Source organism: Aphidius gifuensis, linkage group LG1 (genome assembly GCF_014905175.1).
Source record: "Aphidius gifuensis isolate YNYX2018 linkage group LG1, ASM1490517v1, whole genome shotgun sequence".
Lineage (NCBI taxonomy): Eukaryota > Metazoa > Arthropoda > Insecta > Hymenoptera > Braconidae > Aphidius > Aphidius gifuensis.
Genome location: NC_057788.1, coordinates 21,142,386 through 21,165,789, shown reverse-complemented (window position 1 = coordinate 21,165,789; position 23,404 = coordinate 21,142,386). Strand labels below are relative to the sequence as shown.

Here is a 23,404-nt window from a genome sequence, read left to right as displayed (position 1 = left end):
TTTATTTAAAGCTTTTTTTATTATTTTATATTCTTTTTTTTTTTTTTTTGTTTACTTCATACAGTGGCGTGTGTATTATACGGTCAATCATGAACACATATCTTTCTCATGTATGGTATTGTATGTGCCTTCTTCTTCTTCTTCTTGATGATCGTAAATATTTTTATGTAACTCAAGTTGATCATTCATTGTGTTAATTCATCGAAGCTAAATATAAATACATATATATTTTTTACAGGAGCAATTGTATTACTTTTTGTTTTGCTATATACAAAAGAGTAAGAGTAAAATGTTTTTTTATTTCTTTTATATATGATTCGTTTTTTTTTTGTTAATCAAAAGACGCGATATGTTTAAGAGCGTTATGATTTCATTTGTGATTGTATATATAACTCTTACTTATGTATGATTCGTGGTAAATTTATTTTAAGTAATTCCATACAGTTAATTGCTTTAGCAAAAAGGCATCATGTTCTCATTATTTCCGCGTTTCAAACAAGCAAAAGAGACTCAATGCAGTTGAACTTTCCAATTATCTTCACGAGATGGAGACGCGCCTATTCCATCAAGACGATTAATACCGATCACATATATATAGTGATGCCAACAACAAACTTTCCTAAGTGATATATATTCAATCCACGACATGTGTATATATATTTCAAATTAAAATATTTATCATTTTTTTTTACCTTGCTAAATCATGAATTTTAAATTTCTCACGTTCTAGGATATTCAGTTTATATTTTTAAGATTTTACATAGCAATTATATCTTACGAATGACATCACATTTTACTGTGAGTATAATGTTTTTTAAACTAAAATATTCACTACTGGATAAGCTGAATAAATTATTTCCTAAATTAAAAATATGTACTTCGAAAAAAGACCCTGAATTAATTCATTTTGTGTCATTTGTTTCAAGATTTATGACAAATAAATATCATCAATATTGTATCCATATTTCTCAATTATTAATTTTATTAGTTAATTATTTTTTTAATGAGAGGCTCTCATATATACATAAAATAAAATTCAATTGATTACACGGTTGATCGATTAAGTAATTGAGAAAAAAAAAAGTAAAAAAGTGGTTTTAAAAAATAAAGATTTCTTTTATTATTGGTTTGAAAAATTTATAACGATAATATTAAAATAATAAAAAAAAATGTAAAATTAAAATGGTCGAATGTCCAAGCGAAGACACGCGGAAGAATAAAATGGATCGTCGATTATGGCGTAGTCACGTTTCACCTCTTTATATATATCGAGACCGATGTCACGCTCCTGTGGGATATTCAAGTCAATATATACGACATAAATACTTTAGTATAGGAAAAATGTGAAAAGCTCATTAAACGCTCGATCGATTGTACAATAAAATCAGCAAAAGCCAGTAGTCCATCCTATAAATAACTTCAATCTACATGTAAAGTTCTATAGAAAAATTAAGTAAAAAAATTAAGTCTTTTTGGGATCTCATAAAGATCTCTCCTAAATCTCGTTTGTCAGACGGAGAGAGATTTTTCAGAGACAAATTAAAGAAGAATTGAAGAAAAATTAGAGACGATAAAAATTTCACAGTGACAGAACAGATAAAAAAAAACGTAGAGTCAGACTTAAGGTCAGAGTCAGAGTCTGCTGTCTGCATCGGACTTAGGGTCAGAGTTAGAGCCAGTGCAAGTGGATACTGTTTAATTTCAAAATTCAAGTGTTTATCTATTCAATCATGTTATTATTTAATTAAAAAAATTTATTTACACATATTCAGATCAATCTCAGAATCCTTTTTTTAATAAAAACGTAGAGTCGGATTTAAGGTCAGAGTCGGACTTAAGGTCAGAGTTAGAGCTGGTGCAAGTAGATATTGTTGAATTTTAAAATTTGAATGTTTACTTATTTTATTGTGTTGTTATTGAATGAAAAGGATTAATTTACACGTATTTAGGTCAATCTTGGAATCCATATTTCAAAAAAAACGTAGAGTCCGATTTAAGGTCGGAGTTAGAGTCGGACTTAGGGTCAGAGTCAAAGCTGGTACGAGTAGATACTGTTGAATTTTAAAATTTAGGTGTTTATCTATTTAATTGTGTCATTATTAAATCAAAAAATTCATTCACACATCTTTAGGTCGATCTTAGAATCCATATTTCCAAAAAAACGTAAAGTCGGATTTAAGGTCAGAGTCGGACTTAAGGTCAGAGTTAGAGCTGGTACAAGTAGATATTGTTGAATTTTAAAATTTTAATGTTTATTTATTTAATTGTGTTATTATTGAATTAAAAGAATGTATTTACACATATTTAGATCAATCTTAGAATCCATATTTTAAAAAAAACGTAGAGTCGGAGTCAGTGCAAGTAGATAATTATTGAAAAAAAAGTTTAAAAAGTTATTCGTTGTTAACTTGTTCAATTTATCTCTAATTCGTCTCTAATTTTTCTTCAATTTTTCTTTAACTAATTATCACTGAAAAATCTCTATCTGTCTCACAAACGAGATTTAGGAGAAATCTCTATGAGATCTCAAAAAGACTTAATTTTTTTTTCGTGTTTTTTTTATTTTTCAAATTCGCGCACTTTGATATTATATGTACCTATATACCTATATTAAAAGTGAAAGTTGATGTATTATTAAATAGTTGCAATATATAAATACAGCAATCACATATTATTTCTTGTCAATAAATTAAAAATATTATATATAATAATTAAAAAATCATAAAATATATCGAGTAATTATTTATAGTAATAAAATTTATCATATAAAATTGATAAAATGCGAGAATTTTCGTTTACCTTTTTCAAATATATTAAAAACAAATTTACTTGTAATAAGAGAGTGCAATTTATTAATTGCAATGTTGGTGATTCATTAATACATGCACATAAAACTTGAATATATCGTTGAGTTCGAAGGATCAAAAAGTTTACCATTAATTACAGAAAGTACGTGGTATAATAACAGCGGGTTGTCTGCGTAATATGCGCATGTCTGTCTACGCAAATGACCAGTCAATATCATCATCATCATCATTATCATCATCATCATCGTAATGGATAATTATTTGAATTATCCATATATAACCCAGAAATTCCATATGAAAACTAAATATAACTCGACCTTGGAAAATTTAATATAAAAAATATTTATTTTATGATTTTAAGCATCGGTATATTTGCATCATCTTCAATTTGAGATTTATACGCTTCTTACGAGATAATAATTATTAACGAAAGTATATACGAATACGTGATGCACGTCATAATATACTGAAGGATTTTCTAAAAAATGAATTAGAGAGGTTGCAATTTTATGGTTTATTTTATTTATTTTTATTAATTTTATTTTATATATATATATGTAGACAGAAATGAGTACATAGTGTAGATGAAAATTATCGCTATAAAACATCTGGTTAGTTTTTTTTGTGTTGAAAGAGTTGTGCGTAATGAAATTAATCAAATATTAAATTGATAGAAATATTATTTTAATGATATTGAGGTTTTTATAATTTAATTCACTTTTATAAAGTATTATGTCTGTAATGAAAATTATTAGACAACGCTCATGTATTTAGCCTAGAAATAGTAAATATGATTTAAGACTGTTTATAAATCTCAGGATTGTAGATATATTTTCTAATCAAGCCAGGCATATACACGTTAATTTTTTATTTTTTTTTTATTTTCTTAACCGAGCATTTTATTTTTCAAGTATTTGTACATTGTTGGTGTATACATTTAAAAATAAAATATATATACATACATGGAAAATTGACACACTGACATTCAAGCTGAGTTGTTGATTATCAAAATTTATCAAAAATTTAATTTGTTAATTGTATTTATTTTTTAAACACCATGGCTTGGGATTATAATTTTAGTTTTTTGTATTTTAAAAAATTGGTAATGTTTGTTTGAAAATATTAAGAGTAAAAAAGAAAAAAAGAAAAAAAAAAAAAATCCCAACAGAAATTTTAATTGTAATGAATAAAAATTTAAATGACTTGGAGATTTTTTTTCATATGTTGCATGTTAAAAAATTGTCAACTTTAACAAAAAATATTTGAACTTAAACGAGGATTAAAAAATTTGAAATTAATTTACATGCTAGATTTTTATTTCATTTAAAATTTAAAACTAAAATTAAAAAATTCAAATAGAAAAAAAGATAAACCATTCGTACAAAAGCCTTAAGGAAGCAAACTTTTGCATTAAAATAAACCTAGTGATTTCTTGGCAAACGCCTACAGTGCAATATCATAATTAATTTTTCATAATTTATTGTTATGATATAAGCTAAATCAAGAAACAAATAAACGACTGAAATTAGATAAAGAAATATAAACTAGACCAAGTTGTAAAAAGACCCTGAAATATATTGCATATGTATATGATATTTGTAGATATAGAATTACCACACCAAGTGCCGTGGAATATATGATCAAATTGCTGATAATTCATATAGAAATGAAACAGATATCAAAGCATGTATTAGAAAATTTTGTAAACATTAATGTAAAATTGAATATCAATTGACGTACATATATAAACTATCATCATCATCATGAATACAAAAATTAAATAAACATAGATCGAACTCGCAAAGAGACCTACTTTTTTACCTTCATTTTCAATGAAATAATTTTGAAATAACAATAAATATAAAAAAAAAATATATATTTCACAGCATTTATTCGTTTTTTTTTTTACTTCTGACAAGTTAGAGAGGTAATTGAGGGATAAATGATAGAGTACCAGAAACAGTATTTTCGCTTTCGTTGATGTTTCGTAACATGAAAGCCACAGAAACCACTGCAAGAGTGCGCTGGACTCTGTGGTTTCCATCAAAAAGAAAAAGAAAAAAATAAAAATTATCCAAGTGAACACTAATGTAAGAGATGGTGTTACTTGATATTTATTTTATTTTTTTTTTCGTAAACTTGCGAACAATCGATTTGAACCAATTCGACTTTGTGGTACTAAAAAAAAAAAAAAGAAAAACAACAACAACAACAACAATGAGAACATGTTTCAGAAAAAGGTAAAATTGTTTATATTTATTTCATGGATTAACTGTGTTGAAAATGAAATTGATTTAATGTTGTTATACTTGAATAAACTTGCACATTAACCAGTGTATACATACACCCAGAAAAACTGTGTTAAATTATTAACTAGACAATCATTTTTGTTGATTTAATATTTGATAAATGTTTTTAAATATATTTAATTTTGATTGGTAAAAATAAAATGAGATAAAGTAACCATAAATATAAAAAATATTAAATCAGAAGCGGTTGATAATAATAAAAGATCAAGGACACTGAAGTAAAATCACCTGTACCTATTTATCAAGGTGGTGGTATCTCTGAAGGGCAATCGAGATTGCAAGCAAAGCCATCTATATCATCGGCTATTATATTCCAACGCCCAACTGTGTGCGCATACATGTCCACAGGGTTTAACCACAAATGAAAAAAAAAATATATATATATATATATAATATTTTAAAACGTTGCTAACAAAGTTGAAGAAATAAAAAACAAAAAGATTAAAAAATATCAAGACAAAGAATTAAAATAATAAAATATATAGAAAGACTTGTTTGGTACCATATGCTAGATGACGAATATAACAATTGATTTTCTATGATTGAAGATCCTGGTGTGATTTTTTTTTTTTATATCAAGGGTTGTGCCTACATGTTCAAGTGTCGGATCCAAGTCTTGCTAAGCAAACGAGAAGAGCCCAGAAGGATGACGATGAGTTAACGCTATCACTGCTAACCCACTCTGCTTTATACCAGCCACAAGTGCAAGGCCGTAAAATCACGCTCGGTCTATTTAACGAGACCTCCAACTCTTCTTCATCTTCTTCTTCTTCTTTATCTTCTACCCAACCTTCTATTTCGTTTTATTTCTTCCATCTTTAATATTTTTATATTTTATTTATTTTTCTATCCTCGCAGTTTTTATTTTTATTCTTTCAAGCATCATTCCCTTTGTCTCTCTATTTTAACCTTGATGATTCGTCCTGGTTCTTGTTTGGGTAGCTTCTATGTATAAGATCGACCAGGCGGATCTTTGTAGAAATCATCGACCGTCGAGCCCAATTGAATTTATCAATTCATCTAGTATTTTTTTAAATATAATATTAAACCAGCCGTGATAAAATAAAATCGTCTTGATTTTAAATTTAAAAAATACAAAATTCTACAACAATAACTTTGCTAAATCAATTAATTATTATTGAATTTTTTCTGTTTTTTATTTTTCTTTAAAGTAAATTCAATATGTCAATTGTTCCTTGCTGTTGCAAGTGACAATTTGACTTGCCAAATCACACACAATAAACACCACAATCTCTGTAAATCACAGCTCATCATTAGTCACTCAAAAAAAAAAAAACAAAAATAATAATTGTTTCGTTGAAAATATTAATAGTCATAATAATAAGTTGATAAAATTTTTTTAAAGTCATCCAATTCAACGAAAGATTGATCTATTTTATTCATGAGAATTCTTGCCACCTAGATCCAGTACTGCTCGGAAAGTATATATATAGTAGGTGAATATGTAAAATAAGAAGCACAACCACAAGAGAATCTAAATATAACTCTTAAGTTCAAAGAGGATATACACAACACACACGTACATCCTTGTATATCTCTCCTACTATTATTTTTATTTTTATTCTTTTTTTTCTATTCCATCATCTTATGGCTATTTTATTTTTCAATATTCTTCTCCTGCTTCAGCAGAATAACTTGTATACGACGATCAGACAGTTTTTCTGGTGCATATAAATTAAAATTTAAACAAATAAAATCATAAACGAAAATTAAAATTTTCAATACTCCGGTGGGTTATGTGCAATTATTAATTAGTGTAATTTTTTTTTTTTAAATAAAATGTCATATTGTTTAGTCACAACACTACGAAATTTTATCATAAACATATGTTCATCTGTGTGAGTGAAACGAACTAAGCAGGGCTGCCAACACTGCGCGTCGAATCTCTACAAAACATGATTTTGTTGGGTTCCAATGTAAATCGGGAAAAAAACAGCCACATCAAATTTTTCTATTAGAATTTTAATAACTCCGTGAGTTTTAAAGTTATCGTTTTCAAAATAGCGGCGATTTAAAGATCAAAATAAAAGGAAACTTTTAATTAGTCGGTGCAAATCGATCACGCTTACAGATAAAAAGTTATTTAATATTTAAAAAAAAAATGAAAAAAAGGTTTTTAACATTTTTGGCACTGGCAACTTTAATAATTATTTGAGAAAAAATACAAATTAAAGAGATTGAAAATACGCTCCTTTTGGTCCTAACACGAAATGTCTCTGACATTTACTTAAGAAATGAGAGCGTTTTTTAATTTTCGGTAGACAAATCCAATACGTAGGTGACGCGAAGCGTCCCACCTACGTAAAAATTATGAGCTTCCAAAGTTTAATTTTTAATTATTTTCAAATCAAAGACACACAGTCAAAGGTCATATTGATCTACTCCTTCCCCGTCAATACATCCTCGCTAGTATATTTACATAAATCTATTTATTATTTTTATTTATTTAAATAGCTTATTGCTGATCAGTAGTGTTGCTTGATGCGTTTTAAACATTACCTTTCCAATCCAAACACGGCAATACAGTATTTCTTCGTATTCAATCATCATTTGTTTTTTCAATTGTTTCCAAGAAAATCACTAGGAAGCTCCTATAGATCTTACTTGAGCACGAAAGAATATCGAAACTATATACAAATATAAAAATAATATTCAACTATCATTATAAAATATTTATGCGGAAATAATTTTGCTAATGTTTTTTTTTTATGATTGAATATTCATTATTGTTTTTTGATTTTTGACTAAGCTTTTTTTTTTAATTTTAAATAGCTTTTTTATTCTTTTGGACAATTGTGTAAAAGTCGTGTTTGTAATCTTGGATTTATCGCATCGCAACCATGGATCCAGTGCACATGCACAGCAGGTCGTTGAACGATACTCAAGGCTCCATGTTGCGAAGTGCAATATGCTCGTTTTTTTATCTCCTTAAAATACTTGTTTATTTTTTTTTTTCTTAATTTATTCTTTGCTTCGAAAAAGATATATCGAAAAATGTTCTCTCAGAATTTTTTTCTTATTCTTCGATTATTGAGTGGGTTGTTTACAAAAATTGATTGGAGCCAAGATGACTAAAGTAGGAGGGAGCAAATTTGATTGATTTGACATATCAAATATTTCGAAGGAAAAAAAAATTATTATTTGATATTCAAGGTATATCTAACGAGCATTTCTTAATTTGGAATAGAAAGTAAAATATATATTTAAACGAAAAAGTCGCATCTCATCTAGTGTATTTCATCAATTATTTTAATTGTCGTATAATTTTTTTTTTTTCCATTTTAATATGCTGATTTATAATGTAATTTGAATTTCATATGGTACGCAGGATATTCTAGAGAATCACGTGATTTTTCAAGGATAAAAATGGGAAAAAAAAAGATTAAAATTTCATCGCAAAAGTAATAATAATATCCTTGACCCTAAAGCCTGGAATTTGTTGAAGCTTCGGGGCCCCAAAAGGTGTGATTTCTCGTCGGATATGAACAACCCTATATGAAAAATGAAAAGAAAAAAAAATTCTGAAAAATATATATACGTAGGGAATAGACTAAGGAGTGTATTTTACGATCAAATCGATTATCCACGGGGCCTGCGTTGGTACAGCCATGATGCTGAATTGCTGAAGGTAAGCTTGGTGAGAAGAAGGAAAAATTAAACAACAAAAGAAGAAAAATTAAAGAATGAAAAAAAGAAAATTTTCCATCACTATTAAAAGCTTATTTATTCGTTTTTTTTAAACTCTTTTTTTGTTTTTTTTTAATCAAGTTTCTGTACTGTATAAAAGGGCCTTAAATATTTTTTACTCAAGTCAACTTTTCATGATCTTTTCTGTTGTCATAAATGCTGTCTGAATTAATTTACATAGCAACTATTAAATACACACAGTACAACAAGCAAAATAAATTAAAAGATAATAAAATTAAAAACAATATTTCTTTTTTTTTTTTTTTTTTGCTTAAGGCACAAGTACCATATTGATAAATTGAGACTTAAAAAACATGAGGGTGTATTTCTCACTGTGAAACGGAACTGCCGTAGGGTTAAAATTGTTTTGATTCCAATCAAGCGTTGAATTTTATGATTTTCTCAAGTGATTGTTGTATTATATTCTACATACCTATATATTGCCAACATAAAAAACATAAAATAACTAGACGTTAAATAATGTTTTAAATAAATAAAATTTAAAAAAAAGATAAATACGTGAGTGTGTGTGTGTTTTAAAATCACTTTGAATATACAAGAAGAACACACACCGAGGACGATTTACGAGTGTGATACGAAAGATCGATTGCAATCGTTGTTAAAATAGCGGTATATATATTTAAGAAATTTAACAAACTTGATTCATGGTCAATAGTGTCGTATGTATATATACAAAACCGTTTTCTTTTGGTATCAATACACACTCTTATCCAAACATATATTATTTTAACTAATTTTTTTTTTCTCCACCTTATTTTATATATGTTAAAAATATTTGAAAATAAATATATGTGATACTAAATTCACACATAAACATGCATATAAAATTGTATAAATTTTATACAACTTGTTATAAATACAGATTGTTATTTAAAATATAAAATTATTTATATTTATTTATTATTTTTAATCAAATAATATAAAAAAACATGAAAAAAAATTCAATAGAAATCCAGTTTATTTGATTTTAAAAATAATATAAAATATCATCGTTTGATTTTTTTTTTTAAAACAATAAATAACTACCATAAATGCTAATAGAATAATACCACAATTTTTTTTGTAAAATATATTTATTTATATATAGATGTATTGACTGCAGGATACCGCTCTCAACGGGAGAAAATATATAAAAATAAAAAAAGTTCATCATACTGACAACGTATATGTAACTCGTAAATATTAATTACACACGATTCCCATATAATATTTCTATTGACTCAAATATATATAGCAGCAATATACAAGTTTAGTGTTTTTCTTGCTATATGCTCTCTGCAGTGGTCAGACAATATTCAACAGATATATACTAAAAATAAAATAAAAAAGAAAGACTGCAAGTTGAAAAATAAAAAAAAAAAAAAAAAAAAACAACAATAAAGAAGCAGCAAGAATAAAATAAAAAGAAGAATATGAAGACGAAGAAAAAGAAGCAGAAGAAAACGGTCAGGACGTTCACTTGCGATCTTCAAGAACAGACTTTCATTTTCCTTTTTAACTTCTATACAATATTGCAGATGATGACCACGTTATCTCATGTGCACTGGGCCGAGTTCAATAATTTAATTTAAATATATATTTATAATTTTTATATATTTAATTATCAAGATATTAATAAATATTATCATAAAAGTAAATTGGAATTTAATCAAGGTTAAATTATTCAAAATATATTTCTTGATTTAAATGTGCATGAAGCATAAAACTTCATAATTTTAATATATATAATATTATTTAAAACGTGTTATTGAAGTTGTATGTGAAGTTAATATACAGTTTGTATAAAGTCAAAAGAGATCACTGTTGCTATACACGCTTTCTCGTGAAACCAAGCGTGTTTGTTGTTGATGATGTGGTGTCTCAAGGACTATGCTAGAAGGCAAACTATATAGCAACTCATCTTAACCATCGTAACACTGGTAGGATATAACTATTGCGGATTTGCTCCAGGAGATATTTCACCATCATCCATCATTTCTTAGGATTTAGTTTTAATTTAAATTTGATCATTTGATTCATCAAAGTTACATTTTTCTTTTTCATCACAAATTTATTTATATTTATAATCGATAAAATAAATATCAAGACAAAATACACAATTATTATTACTATTTAAAGTTTATATATATATCGTGACCCGTTGTTTATATTAATTCTTGATGGGAATTGTATTTAAGTTCGTTGGCGTATACACGATTAATCGTCGTATAAGGACCTCCGCGGATATAACGGCTCGTCATATAATGAGACACGCGCTGGTTTTGCTTTTGCGTATATATATATAAATGAAAAATATCTACATGCATATAAACAACACGTTCAACTTATACCGTACATAGACACAAAATTGAAATCAACTTAGGTTGACTAGCACGTATTGAGTATATAAGCTACCCTCCGGCATATAACCTGAATCATTGAAAATCTTGTCATGGTTTATTTGGCTTCCTATTCTAAATTCATATTTATTATTATTATTATTATTATTATTTTTAATATTATATTTATTATTTTAAATAATATTTTATGTTAATATAAATTTTTTACGTTTCATTTCATTCATTCATTTACAAGAATTATGAGCAGCACAAAAAAATTATTTCTAGATTTTTTTTATTTTAATTATTGGCTGTTTTTTTATTGTTGTTATTGTTTTTAGATTTTTTAAATTTATTTTATTAACTAGTTTATATTTTAACTGATTTATTGCAAAAAAAAATTAATTAAAAAAGAGTATTTATAAAGGCTTTAATCCATATTTCAAAAGAAAACGTAGAGTCGGATTTAAGGTCGGAGTTGGAGTCGAAGTCGGACTTAAGGTCAGAGTTAGAGCTGGTGCAAGTAGATATTGTTGAATTTTAAAATTTGAATGTTTACTTATTTAATTGTGTTATTATTGAATTAAAAGAATTTGTTTAGACATATTTAGGTCAATCTTAGAATCCATATTTCAAACAAAACGTAGAGTCTGATTTAGGGTCGGAGTCGGACTTAAGGTCAGAGTTAGAGCTGGTGCAAGTAGATATTGTTGAATTTTAAAATTTGAATGTTTACTTATTTAATTGTGTTATTATTGAATTAAAAGAATTTGTTTAGACATATTTAGGTCAATCTTGGAATCCATATTTCAAAAAAAACGCAGAGTCGGATTTAAGGTCGGAGTTAAAGTCAGACTTAGGGTCGGTGTTAGAGCTGGTACGAGTAGATACTGTTGAATTTTAAAATTTAGGTGTTTATCTATTTAATTGTGTCATTATTAAATCAAAAAAATTTATTCACACATGTTTAGGTCGATCTTAGAATCCATATTTCAAAAAAAACGCAGAGTCGGATTAAAGGTCGCAGTTAGAGTCAGACTTAGGGTCAGAGTCAGAGCTGGTACGAGTAGATACTGTTGAATTTTGAAATTTAGGGGTTTATTTATTTGATTGTGTCATTATTAAATCAAAAAAATTTATTTACACATGTTTAGATCAATCTCAGAATCCTTTTTTTAATAAAAACGTAGAGTCGGATTTAAGGTCAGACTCGGACTTAAGGTCAGAGTTAGAGCTGGTGCAAGTAGATATTGTTGAATTTCAAAATTTGAATGTTTACTTATTTAATTGTGTTATTATTGAATTAAAAGAATTTGTTTACATATATTTAGGTCAATCTTGGAATCCATATTAAAAAAAAAACGCAGAGTCGGATTTAAGGTCGGAGTTAGAGTCAGACTTAGGGTCGGCGTTAGAGCTGGTAAGAGTAGATACTGGTGAATTTTAAAACTTAGGTGTTTATCTATTTGACTGTGTCATTATTAAATCAAAAAAATTTATTTACACATCTTTAGATCAATCTCAGAATCCTTTTTTTAATAAAAACGTAGAGTCGGATTTAAGGTCAGAGTCGGACTTAAGGTCAGAGTTAGAGCTGGTACAAGTAGATATTGTTGAATTTTAAAATTTGAATGTTTACTTATTTAATTGTGTTATTATATTGAATTAAAAGAATGTATTTACACATATTTAGATCAATCTTAGAATCCATATTTTAAAAAAAACGTAGAGTCGGAGTCAGTGCAAGTAGATAATTATTGAAAAAAAAGTTTAAAAAGTTATTCGTTGTTAACTTGTTCAATTTATCTCTAATTCGTCTCTAATTTTTCTTCAATTCTTCTTCAATTTGTCTCTGAAAAATATCTATCCGTCTCACAAACGAGATTTAGAAGAGATCTCCATGAAATCTCAAAAAGACTTAATTTTTTTACCCATGTATATAGCTGAGTTGGATGGATCAAATAATATGTCATATAAAATTTTGTAAAGTTTTTTTTTTTATATTAAATTTATTATTGTAATATTGTAAAAATTTTATATCCGTTATTCGCATTATGTTGTCATGAAAAAATGCAATGATTCAAGATGGCACTGTAAGGGAGACGATGATTCACGTTTGATAAAAAATACAAGATGGGGTAAAAGAGTTATTGGCTATATGTTTCCGCGTTCTTCAAGTTCCAACTTTGAATCAAGCAAATACAAGGGTTTGTAAAATTAGAAAAAAATACAAATATATTTATCTAAATGTCGAAAAGTATTTTATTTTTATTTATAAATCATTGTTCCGTTATGTAAAATAAACTAAATCAAAAGAAAAAAGAATATTAAACACACACACAAGGATAAAAATAACAAATGAATAATTAAAAAAAAAAAAAAAGAAAAAAAGTTCAATAAAAATGGCATAAAGATAGATTGTTGTAGTTTTTCTTGGAAAATATGTCGCAAAACAACGGTAATGGGGACTAGTGAACCCGACGGTTAATTCCCCCTTCTATATAAAATGTCTTCTCTTGTCTTCAAGTATGTCGATCCCCTGCAAGTAGCTTTATATACAGGAACAAGTGCCAGGGAATAAAATAAAAAATAAGACAACACGATTACTTACAAAACTACTACACTACGCATTATAGTCTGTACATATATATATATATTCACGCAACGTTAGGAATTCCACAGTGATTTGAGATTCCAAACAACGATATTCATATGAACATATATATACAACAACTACTACTGTATATATTTAGTACACGAGTCCTATTTAACGTTCAACTTTTTATAATAAATATAATGAAAAACTTTGTTGAGGTCATGTTCACACGAATAATGAAATAAAAAACTTGATAATTCACAAATTTTTTATGAATAATTAGTGTTTTAGTATAAAACTCGTTGGAAATATAAAAAAAAAAAATTATATATACATGAAAATTAAATGTGCGAAACATTGATTTACAACTCTATGAATTTTAGAAAATTTTTTTTTCAAGTAAAAAAGCTCTTTGACTTGAAAATGTCAACATAAGTCCAAAAAATTACATTTTTTATTTTGTTATTAAAAAAAGTATTTAAAAAATTTTATAAAATAGATTGATGTGTTTTTTTAGCACTTAAATTCTTTTGTGTAAATGTATTTGCAATGAAATATATAAAGCTTGATTGATATAAATCACAATACAATGTTAAAAATTGTATAAAATATACGCATTAAGTGATTGAGATCAATTATTAGTCCGGCAAACGGTATAGAACTAAATAAATTTGTGAGAGTTGTATGGTATACGTATATGGTGTTGATCAATGATCACGATCATCAATCTATATACCAACTTGAATGTTAGGTAAGAATGATGATTTGATATATGCGTTTAAGTTACTTTATTGGCCATGATAATGACAATGACGCGATGAAATGGACATCGATGCGTGACCCGTTATACGGAACATACATTGTCGAGTTGTATTAACTTGCACACAAACACACTCTATTTAAACAGCTGTATATTTCATCGTGTATTATTTGGACAGCAATATTGCAGTTATCATTATTTTTATATTTCTCGTTTTGGTATCTTGCAAGAGACCTTTCAACTAGTGTGTTTGATCAGTATACAAGCTGAAAAAGGCGTTTAAGATGCACGGTCTTGTTCTGGCAATCGACAGCTCGTGCCACACGAGTATATACATATATATATTAAATATATATATACATGTGCTATATCCAAGCTTCGTCGTATATAAATAATCAACTTGGTATACATAAATAGATATTTTTCTTTAACATCGCGTGCAGTACTGATATAACGAGGTATTTTCGTGTTGCTTCAATCAATGTCAAATATTTTGAATGAGTTAATTTTTTGATCTCCATATACATAATAAATAAAATATATTTTTTATATATATTTGGTTTAACCTTTTTTTAACTTGGACCATTATTATTTTTTTTTTTTTTTTAGTATTTAACATGCAACAAAATTATTATTGATTCATCATAAATATTTTTTGGTCAAATTTCACATAAATAAAATATGAAAGAAAATGAAACTAGAACTAGCACGCAATACAGTAAAAAAATAAGAAGAAATAATTTTTTAAAGATGTAAAAATGGCGTGGATGCAGAGAGAGAAAGAGAGTTGAAGATTGAAAAGAATAAGATGAAAACCGCGAGAGATGCGTGAAGGCATAACGTGAATTAATGTCACGTTAAGGATGAGAGTATGAAAACGAAAAGTAAAGGGGGGAAAAAAGAAGAAAAAATGAAAAAGGGAGGACATGAGGCGGAGCCCCCACGGGTATAGGATGACACTCTGAGGATGGGTCCAACGATGGAGAACTCAAGTGGCTGGGCCCCAAACAAACCACAACGCAAACTGTCGGGTATGATCGGGTGGTTACGACTAGTATCGGTGGGCATGCTACGACCTTGAACAGGCCCTGTATGGTCTATGCCACTGACACGGACCAAGGACGTACCCGGGTACCACACCGTACATATACAACACTGTTATATATATTTATACACACACAAACACATATATAAATGAAAAAAAAAAAAACAAGTAATGAATGCACATACATATGTGAATTAAATAAAAGTACTTGAAAGTTTTTAAAATTGTATTGGTCCCAAAAAGCGGTCGTAGAACTCGAAGACGTTGGAAAGTGTTCACCGATGGTAAACTCATTTTTTTTTTTTTTTTTTCTTTCGTTTTTACTTGTATTCTCTCTTGTTGAATCTTATTTAAACTTTTGTATGTGCAACACACAGTGGCGTAAGGGTCAGTGGCCTCTTCTTGTTCTAACTTTTAAAAAAAAAAATAACCTCACTTTTTTTATTTACTTGAAAGGACCAAGCTTTTTTAAAAGGAAAAAAAAAAAATATGAAAAACAACTAAATTTGAAAGGATTTAAAATTCAACATTATTTATCTTGTTAAATAATTATACTGAAAACGTATGTGCTTAATCAAACCCTTTAAATTTATAATTATTTAACTTTATTTGAGTATCATTCATTTATCATTTTGATAACTGGTTTTATTTTGGTTTTATGTATTTAAATTATTTTTTCTTTTTTTGATGAAACAACGATTCGATAAAGATGCATAATGGAATGCCAACCGAATGAGGTGCAGACTTGGAGTTATGCAGAATGAATTGTAGACACGAAACCACGACGAAATTTCCGGTCACGATACAAACACATACACACATATAAAAAATACACTTTACTAGCTTAAAAGAGGCAGGTGAATATACGAAAAATAAAATCTAAAAGAATAAAAAAAAAAGGAAATTTGTATAGATATAAGATAAATAAGTTTGTGGTCCTCTTGAACATCTTGAAGAATCGAAAAAAAAAAATATATTTTGAAATGAAAAATGGGCGATGAAAGGTCTTGAATATCAAACTAAAAAATCTATAATGAATATACGCCCACATCAAATGTATACAATTATTTATTCATTTAAAAAAAAAAACAAAAATAAACTTTTAAACTTTATGCAGTAAATTTAAACAAACTAATTACTGCAGTTATTATTTTTTTTTTTCTAGACAAAAGAATAAAATAAAATAAATACTATTTGAAAAAAAAAAAATATATATTTCTACTGAATATGTTTATTATATTGTCCCCAGGGAATATGTATTTAAAATTGAGTAAAATAGGCGGCAATATATGCAAGTATACGAACACGCAACACCGTAAATGTTTATGACGTGCAGAGCCCGCGGATTTTAAAATTTGTTGCTAGCATCCGCCTTTAACTATCCACGCATAGCGTGTCTCAATTTGCACTAAACAAAAACACAAAAATATATACATGTATACACTCATTAACTGACGAAAAAAAGAAAATTCTACATGTGAAAATCAAAAAAAAAAAAAAAGAAAATAATAATGATGAATTATAAAAAAAAAAGTATAAAAAAAAATAAATAAATATATTTTTCATGATGAAAAATTATTTGAAAGTCATTCACCCGAAATATTTGATGTCGAAAAATTTGCCCTCATGCACCATCATCATCATCAAATATTATCTCCTTTTTTTTTTTTCACTCCCTGAAGAGTTCGTCTACCCCTCAGTGCATGTGTATTGTGTGTATATACGTCTGCTGGTCCTAAATCATCTTGAAAGCTTGCGGCGCAACAAACCATCCACAGCACAGATAATTTTTTTTTGTTTCATTATTTTCATTTCCAAATAAAAAGAAATAATGCGGGAAAAAATAAATAAATAAATAAACAAATAACTAGAAAATAAATAAATCAAGTGTTGAAAAAAATATATATTTATATTTTTAATAACAACGCAACAACAATGATGATGATGATCATCATCATCATCATGATAATAATAACAAGTTAGATCCGGTTGTATATTTGTATGTGTTGTTTATCATTCACCATGAGAGAATGAGAAAGAAAAAAAACTCTCTCTTTCTATCGTCTCTTATCAGAATGAATTAGTCTTTACAATGTATGTTCTGAGGCACACAAACGACTATATGACTGAGGTTATTACACGCCTCAGAGGCAATTTCGGTATGATAAGAGAACCGAGATTAAAAAAAAATAGTGTGTTATTGCAAAGTGTATATATATAATATACGTAAAATTAAGTTCAGGATATTTAGATGACGACAAAGTAAAAGATCTATGATGATTATATACCACTTGCATATTATCATTCAACGTTTATATTCGTTATCCATTTAATTAGATACGCCAAAATGAGTTCTTGTATAAATTAAAAATATAAAAAATTAACTATTAACAATTTATAATGACATGTTGTCAGTTTGACCAAGACGATCATCATAATGGTGATGATATCGTGTAATAATAATAATGATAATGATGGTGCTAAAGTTGCTGAGAAAGCAAGAGTTATAGTCAACTTTGTACATTGCAAATTTTAATGATTTAAAAAAAAAAGAGAAAAAAAATATTTATTGACAACATACGTGTGTGTAATGGATTAAAATAAAAAAATACAATAATAAAGATAAATATCTGCAGTTGGATGATACACTGAAATTTTAAATTAATACAGTTTTTTTCTTTTTAATAATGGGGTGGTATTATTATTTTTTTTTTTTTGATGATTATACTGAGATAAGAACGACGAAAAATTACTCATGATTTTGTGCTTTTAAAAGTTGGATTATTTAATTTTCTATACAAATTGGAAAAATAAGAAAAATATAAATTTATTTATATTTATTGATTAATTAATCAAAATTAATTATGTTATTTTTATTAACGTTAATATGTATGCAGTTATTTTTCTTGTCGATTTTTTTTTTTTTCTGTAATTTGTAAAAAAAAAAATAAAAAAATTTTACTTGTCATTTTTTTTTTTTTTTTTTTGGCGTGTCTGACCACATACGGAATTGTGGATTTTACTACTTGTCAATTTTTTACTTTTCGTCAATTTTTTTAGTAGAATTTTTTTTTTCTTTTTTAATTAATACGTTAACTATATTTTTAATTTTTTTATGTCTCTATTTATTTAATTATAAATTTATTTATTTTATTTACTTTGATAGTTTCTTAAATTAAAAATTAAATTTTAATTTCTGCACACAGTTATGTCAGTGCGACAATCAGTGTATACCCTAAATCCATAGACTGTGACGATAAAAAAATCAATCTGCCGGTTTGATAATTAAAAAATAAATGAGTACAAAACACGACAACTCACCGTTGTATATTAAAAATGTTAATTTTCAAATAGACATAACCAGACCGATATACGTATTGCCTTCAACCGTTACGCCTGATATTTTTTTTTCCATCAAATGAAATTGAAATTAAAGACGAAACTTTTTTACTATCAAGCATGAAATTTTCATGAAAATTGATAAATCCGTTAGTACATATAATAAATCATTAAAACTGATGATGACGATGAAGTAACAAGTAATTAACATAAGCTGTCTACAAATAACATTATAGCATTCATATCACTTGTACCATAGTAATTTAGATTGTAATTAAGAAACTGACTGCGGTTTTTCGGTTTTACATAAACACATGTGTATACTTGTGTTAACGCACTGAAAGTTAAAAAGTATATATATCTGCCCATAAGAGCGTACGCCCAGTAGCAAGCATGTATATATAAAAGTAAATATTACACCCGGGTTCATATAGTACACACAAATACTACTCATCTAAACTTATTTCTATCTTACTTATATTTACTCTCTTGTTCTCTCTTCCGTGAGAACATAAATCTCACGTGAAACGGTCGTTAACTGCAAAACTGTATATATATATTTACGTGCACCCTTGAGGCGGTCCACCACGGAATCTCACACTGGCAATTAATGCAAATGCAAAAAAAAAAAAAATAATAAAAGCGAAAGGACCAAAGAAAAACAAAATATATATACTCAAAATAATAATAAAAAAATTTTTTTAATATACAAAACTTACGTTCGAGTATAGTGTGTAATTTCTCGACGTGGATCCTTTACGTCCGAGCTTGCTCAGCCACCAAACACAACTGCAACTTTAAGACCTGAAAAAATTCAATATAAAAAAAAAAAATGTTAAATACAAACAGCTTTAAAAAAATGCCAAGAAAGAAAAGAAAAAAAAGAGCTATGAAGTAATGATTATACTTGAAAAATTATCTCTGATGTAAATTGGATTGTGTTATAAATAAAAAAATAATATGTTTATATAGTAACTGGTGTTTACATGCAAATGAAATTTGATAAAACAGCAAATGACTATCCACGTTGCCAAAAATAAAAACCATGTGTTTAAGTTGTTTGCATATAATGAGTGTAATAAAAAAAATAACACTGAATATATTTTTCCCAATTTTATAAAAATCATATTATTATTTTTAGAATATATATTGATTAATTATATTATCACAAAAAAGCTCTTAAAAGCTCTTAAAAGTGATTGTTAAATGTATTTTTCTATTTTGTAAATTATAAATAACAAAAGTGTATAACTAAAATTCAAATGATATTTAAAATTAATGTCTTATTTTGTATGATTTCATACATGATACCACAAATAAGCATTTCAAATAAATATAAGGTTTTGTGAAATTATATAAATGTACATCAAGAAGATGAGCCTTCAAATTTGCATGATAATTTTTGCGGAATTCGTAGGGAAAAAAAAGGAAAGGTTTACAGTTTATAAACTTGAAAAATAATTTTTAATTTTATTCGTTTTTTTCTTATGAAAGGATAAAAATATGTATTATAAAATGAAAAATAAATAGAGACATGTAGTTAGGTGACATATAGCTATGTATTTTATGTGCACGCAGGGTCATCGACACACACACACACATGTGAATTTTATGTATGGGCATTTATGTATATAGAGAATTTAACCCCAACTTAGAGAGTGACGAGTTTCATTTCTTCCGCAATCGTTAGCTAGTGAAACCGGAATGTCATGTCATTTTGTGTAATGGTATATATACAAATTGTACTTTTATCCAATTGAAAAATTTTTAATATAAATACAAAATTTATGTCATTTTTTTTTAATATAACAATTGATTTAATAGAAAGTAATTTTTAATATGAAAAAAAAACTTGTGGTTGCTATGGAAAATGAGATATCTATCAAATTAGAACACAAATTTTTTTTAATATAGAAAAAACAGCCAAAAATATTTGGATCCTTATAGATAAATATACTAAACTATTTTTTTTTCTCATCAATGAGTCAGTTACAATTCAAGTCTAATTGGAAAATAAATTTGAAAAATTAACCTTCAAAAATGACAATAAAAAATCGATAATTATACTTGAATTAATAATTGTATTTTTTTTTTTCATTTTAATTGTTGTTTTTTTATTGTTATTATTGATGATTAATTTTGTAAAATTTGGATCATAAATAAGTTTACATTTCAATTGACTCTTTGCAAAAAAAAAAAATCAGCTGGAAATGAATTGATTTGTATAATTTTTAATGCCATCATTCAAAGTCATCCCTAAAATAAAAAAAAGCTCTCTAAGGACAGTACAAATTAAAAGTTTAATCTAAAAAATTGAAAAGTTCAATCTAAAAAAATTAACAGTTTAATTAATATAAAAACAAAAAAAATTAAATATACATCTAAAGAATAATAAAACGACGGGGTTATTATGTGTATAATTTTTTTTTTTAATATTATACAAAATTTCATGAGGCTTTACGGAATTTAAATCATTTAATGACATGCAATCATAAAAGTATAAACTTCAGAAAATTTTTCAACTATACTCTACTTGGTTTGTCGCCAAGAAAAGCTTTGAATATAAAAATTAAAAAAGAAAATAAAGAAGTAGAAGTAAAAGAAGTTTGAAAAAAAAAAAAATAATAAAAAAGAGTTTATTCAAGGCAATTAAATGCGCAAATTGCGCGTAGACCACCAGATATATATCCATGTTCATAAAATGACAATGTAACCATGGCTATACCAAGTCAGAATATACCTATATATATTCCAGTATTCCTTGTGTCTCGCAAGTACTGACTATAGGCGACATGTAAAACGGTTTAGATCGCAACGAAAAGATAACTTAACCTTCGTCAGCGTGGCGAACCGAGACGCCGCCTTTCTTGCATATATATATACGCACGCTTTTTAAGTTTGTGCGTAAACGCAAAACTCCTGAACGACCGCACAGACCAGAAACAAAACAAAAAAAAAAAATAAAAATATATTTTTTTGCAAAACAATAAAAATCATTGAACAGAAATATAAACTCCCATTTTAAATATATACATGAAAACATAAAAATCAAAATAAGCTTTCATTTTTTTAAAAATTATTATAGATAATATATTTTCCAATATTAACAATTAAATATTCATTATATAGCTTTTAATTATCACCAAGTATAATCAATTTTCTTGTAAAATTAGTAAATAATATTTTAAAAATGAAATTCATAGAATATTATGAACTTGTTTTAGCAATTAAATATGACAACGATCACTGCGCATATTTAAACATATAAAAAATTTGATTTTCATATATTTATGTCTAGACATGCGTGTCGCGACGATGGTGGGCTATCATTAAGATCATCTGAAAATTTCATGATCATGTGAAGGACAAAACGCAAGGATCATCGACACGCCCAGATCAATAAGAAAATTATAATCATTTTTACTATCTTTATAAATATATTTAACTTCTGTTTTTTTTTTTAATTTTATTTTACAACTAACATTTGATTGCTGCATAAAATTACAAACAACTATATGTATTTTTTTATGAATATATAATGTTTGATGTAGTGCAATCATCACGTCGTTAAATATATTATTTTGTTGACGTTATAAAAAATTGGAATTTGAATAAATATATTAGAATTTAGGGAATAATTAAGAAACTTTGGGTATTTGAACTTTTAGATGTGATGTATTGTAGATTGGTTGTGTTCCGTTACAAATATTAAAGCGATGACATATCGTATTAAAAATTTAAAAAATGACATGAGACAGAAAAAAATGATAATAATAAATAAATACACGACAGGTCGTTACTCATTTTTTTCAGTACATGTTATGCATCGTGAATCATATATACGTTAGTGTGACCAGAGTGTGTTGAAATATATGTCCTTATTAGCCTTTACTTGTAAATCAGAAAAATTATTTAAATAACAAGCCAACAATACTATTAAGTATCATTCTTTACAAATATATATATATATCAGTTGAAAAGAAAAAATTTTTCATTATTTTTTTTTATTCAAATGTATTCATATTTGAAGTCATTAACCTCATCATCAACATGACAAGTAGATTGTCATTTTGGAAAAATTATTAGGTTTTATTTATTTTTTTTCTCATCTGACTTGAAGAATTCTTGAAATGCATGTTTATTTTTTTCGTTTTTGGGACCTTGAATTGATGAAACTTTGAGGTTTCAAATCAGTGATGCTTCAATAATAATATAGTTGATTTTTTAAAACTATAAAAATACAGAATTTATATTAATTTATTGAATAAATATAAAACTTTTGATAATCAAATTTATTAGATAATATAAATTGATGAATAATAAATTATACTTGATGATAAAATAAAGCAAATAATTTTGATATAAATTTTTGATAAAAAAAAAATTTATACAAATGAAATAATTATTTTAAATAATATTTATATGTAAATTATTTTTAATAATAAATATGACTTTTTGTTTATGAATAATTTTATTTTATTAAAAATTAAATTTTATTTTT

The 23,404-nt window shown here is 26.6% G+C and overlaps 1 protein-coding gene across 2 annotated transcripts in view; it reads right to left on the bottom strand.

Moving 5' to 3' along the window:
- The window catches only part of LOC122851549 (rho GTPase-activating protein gacU), a 114,998-nt gene that overhangs the window by 35,755 nt on the left and 55,839 nt on the right, over positions 1-23,404 (bottom strand). For both annotated transcript variants that reach the window (XM_044150859.1, XM_044150850.1), the window contains one exon: positions 19,623-19,707. The gene's annotated coding sequence lies outside the window, so the exon portion shown is untranslated. The remainder of the gene's footprint in view (positions 1-19,622; positions 19,708-23,404) is intronic.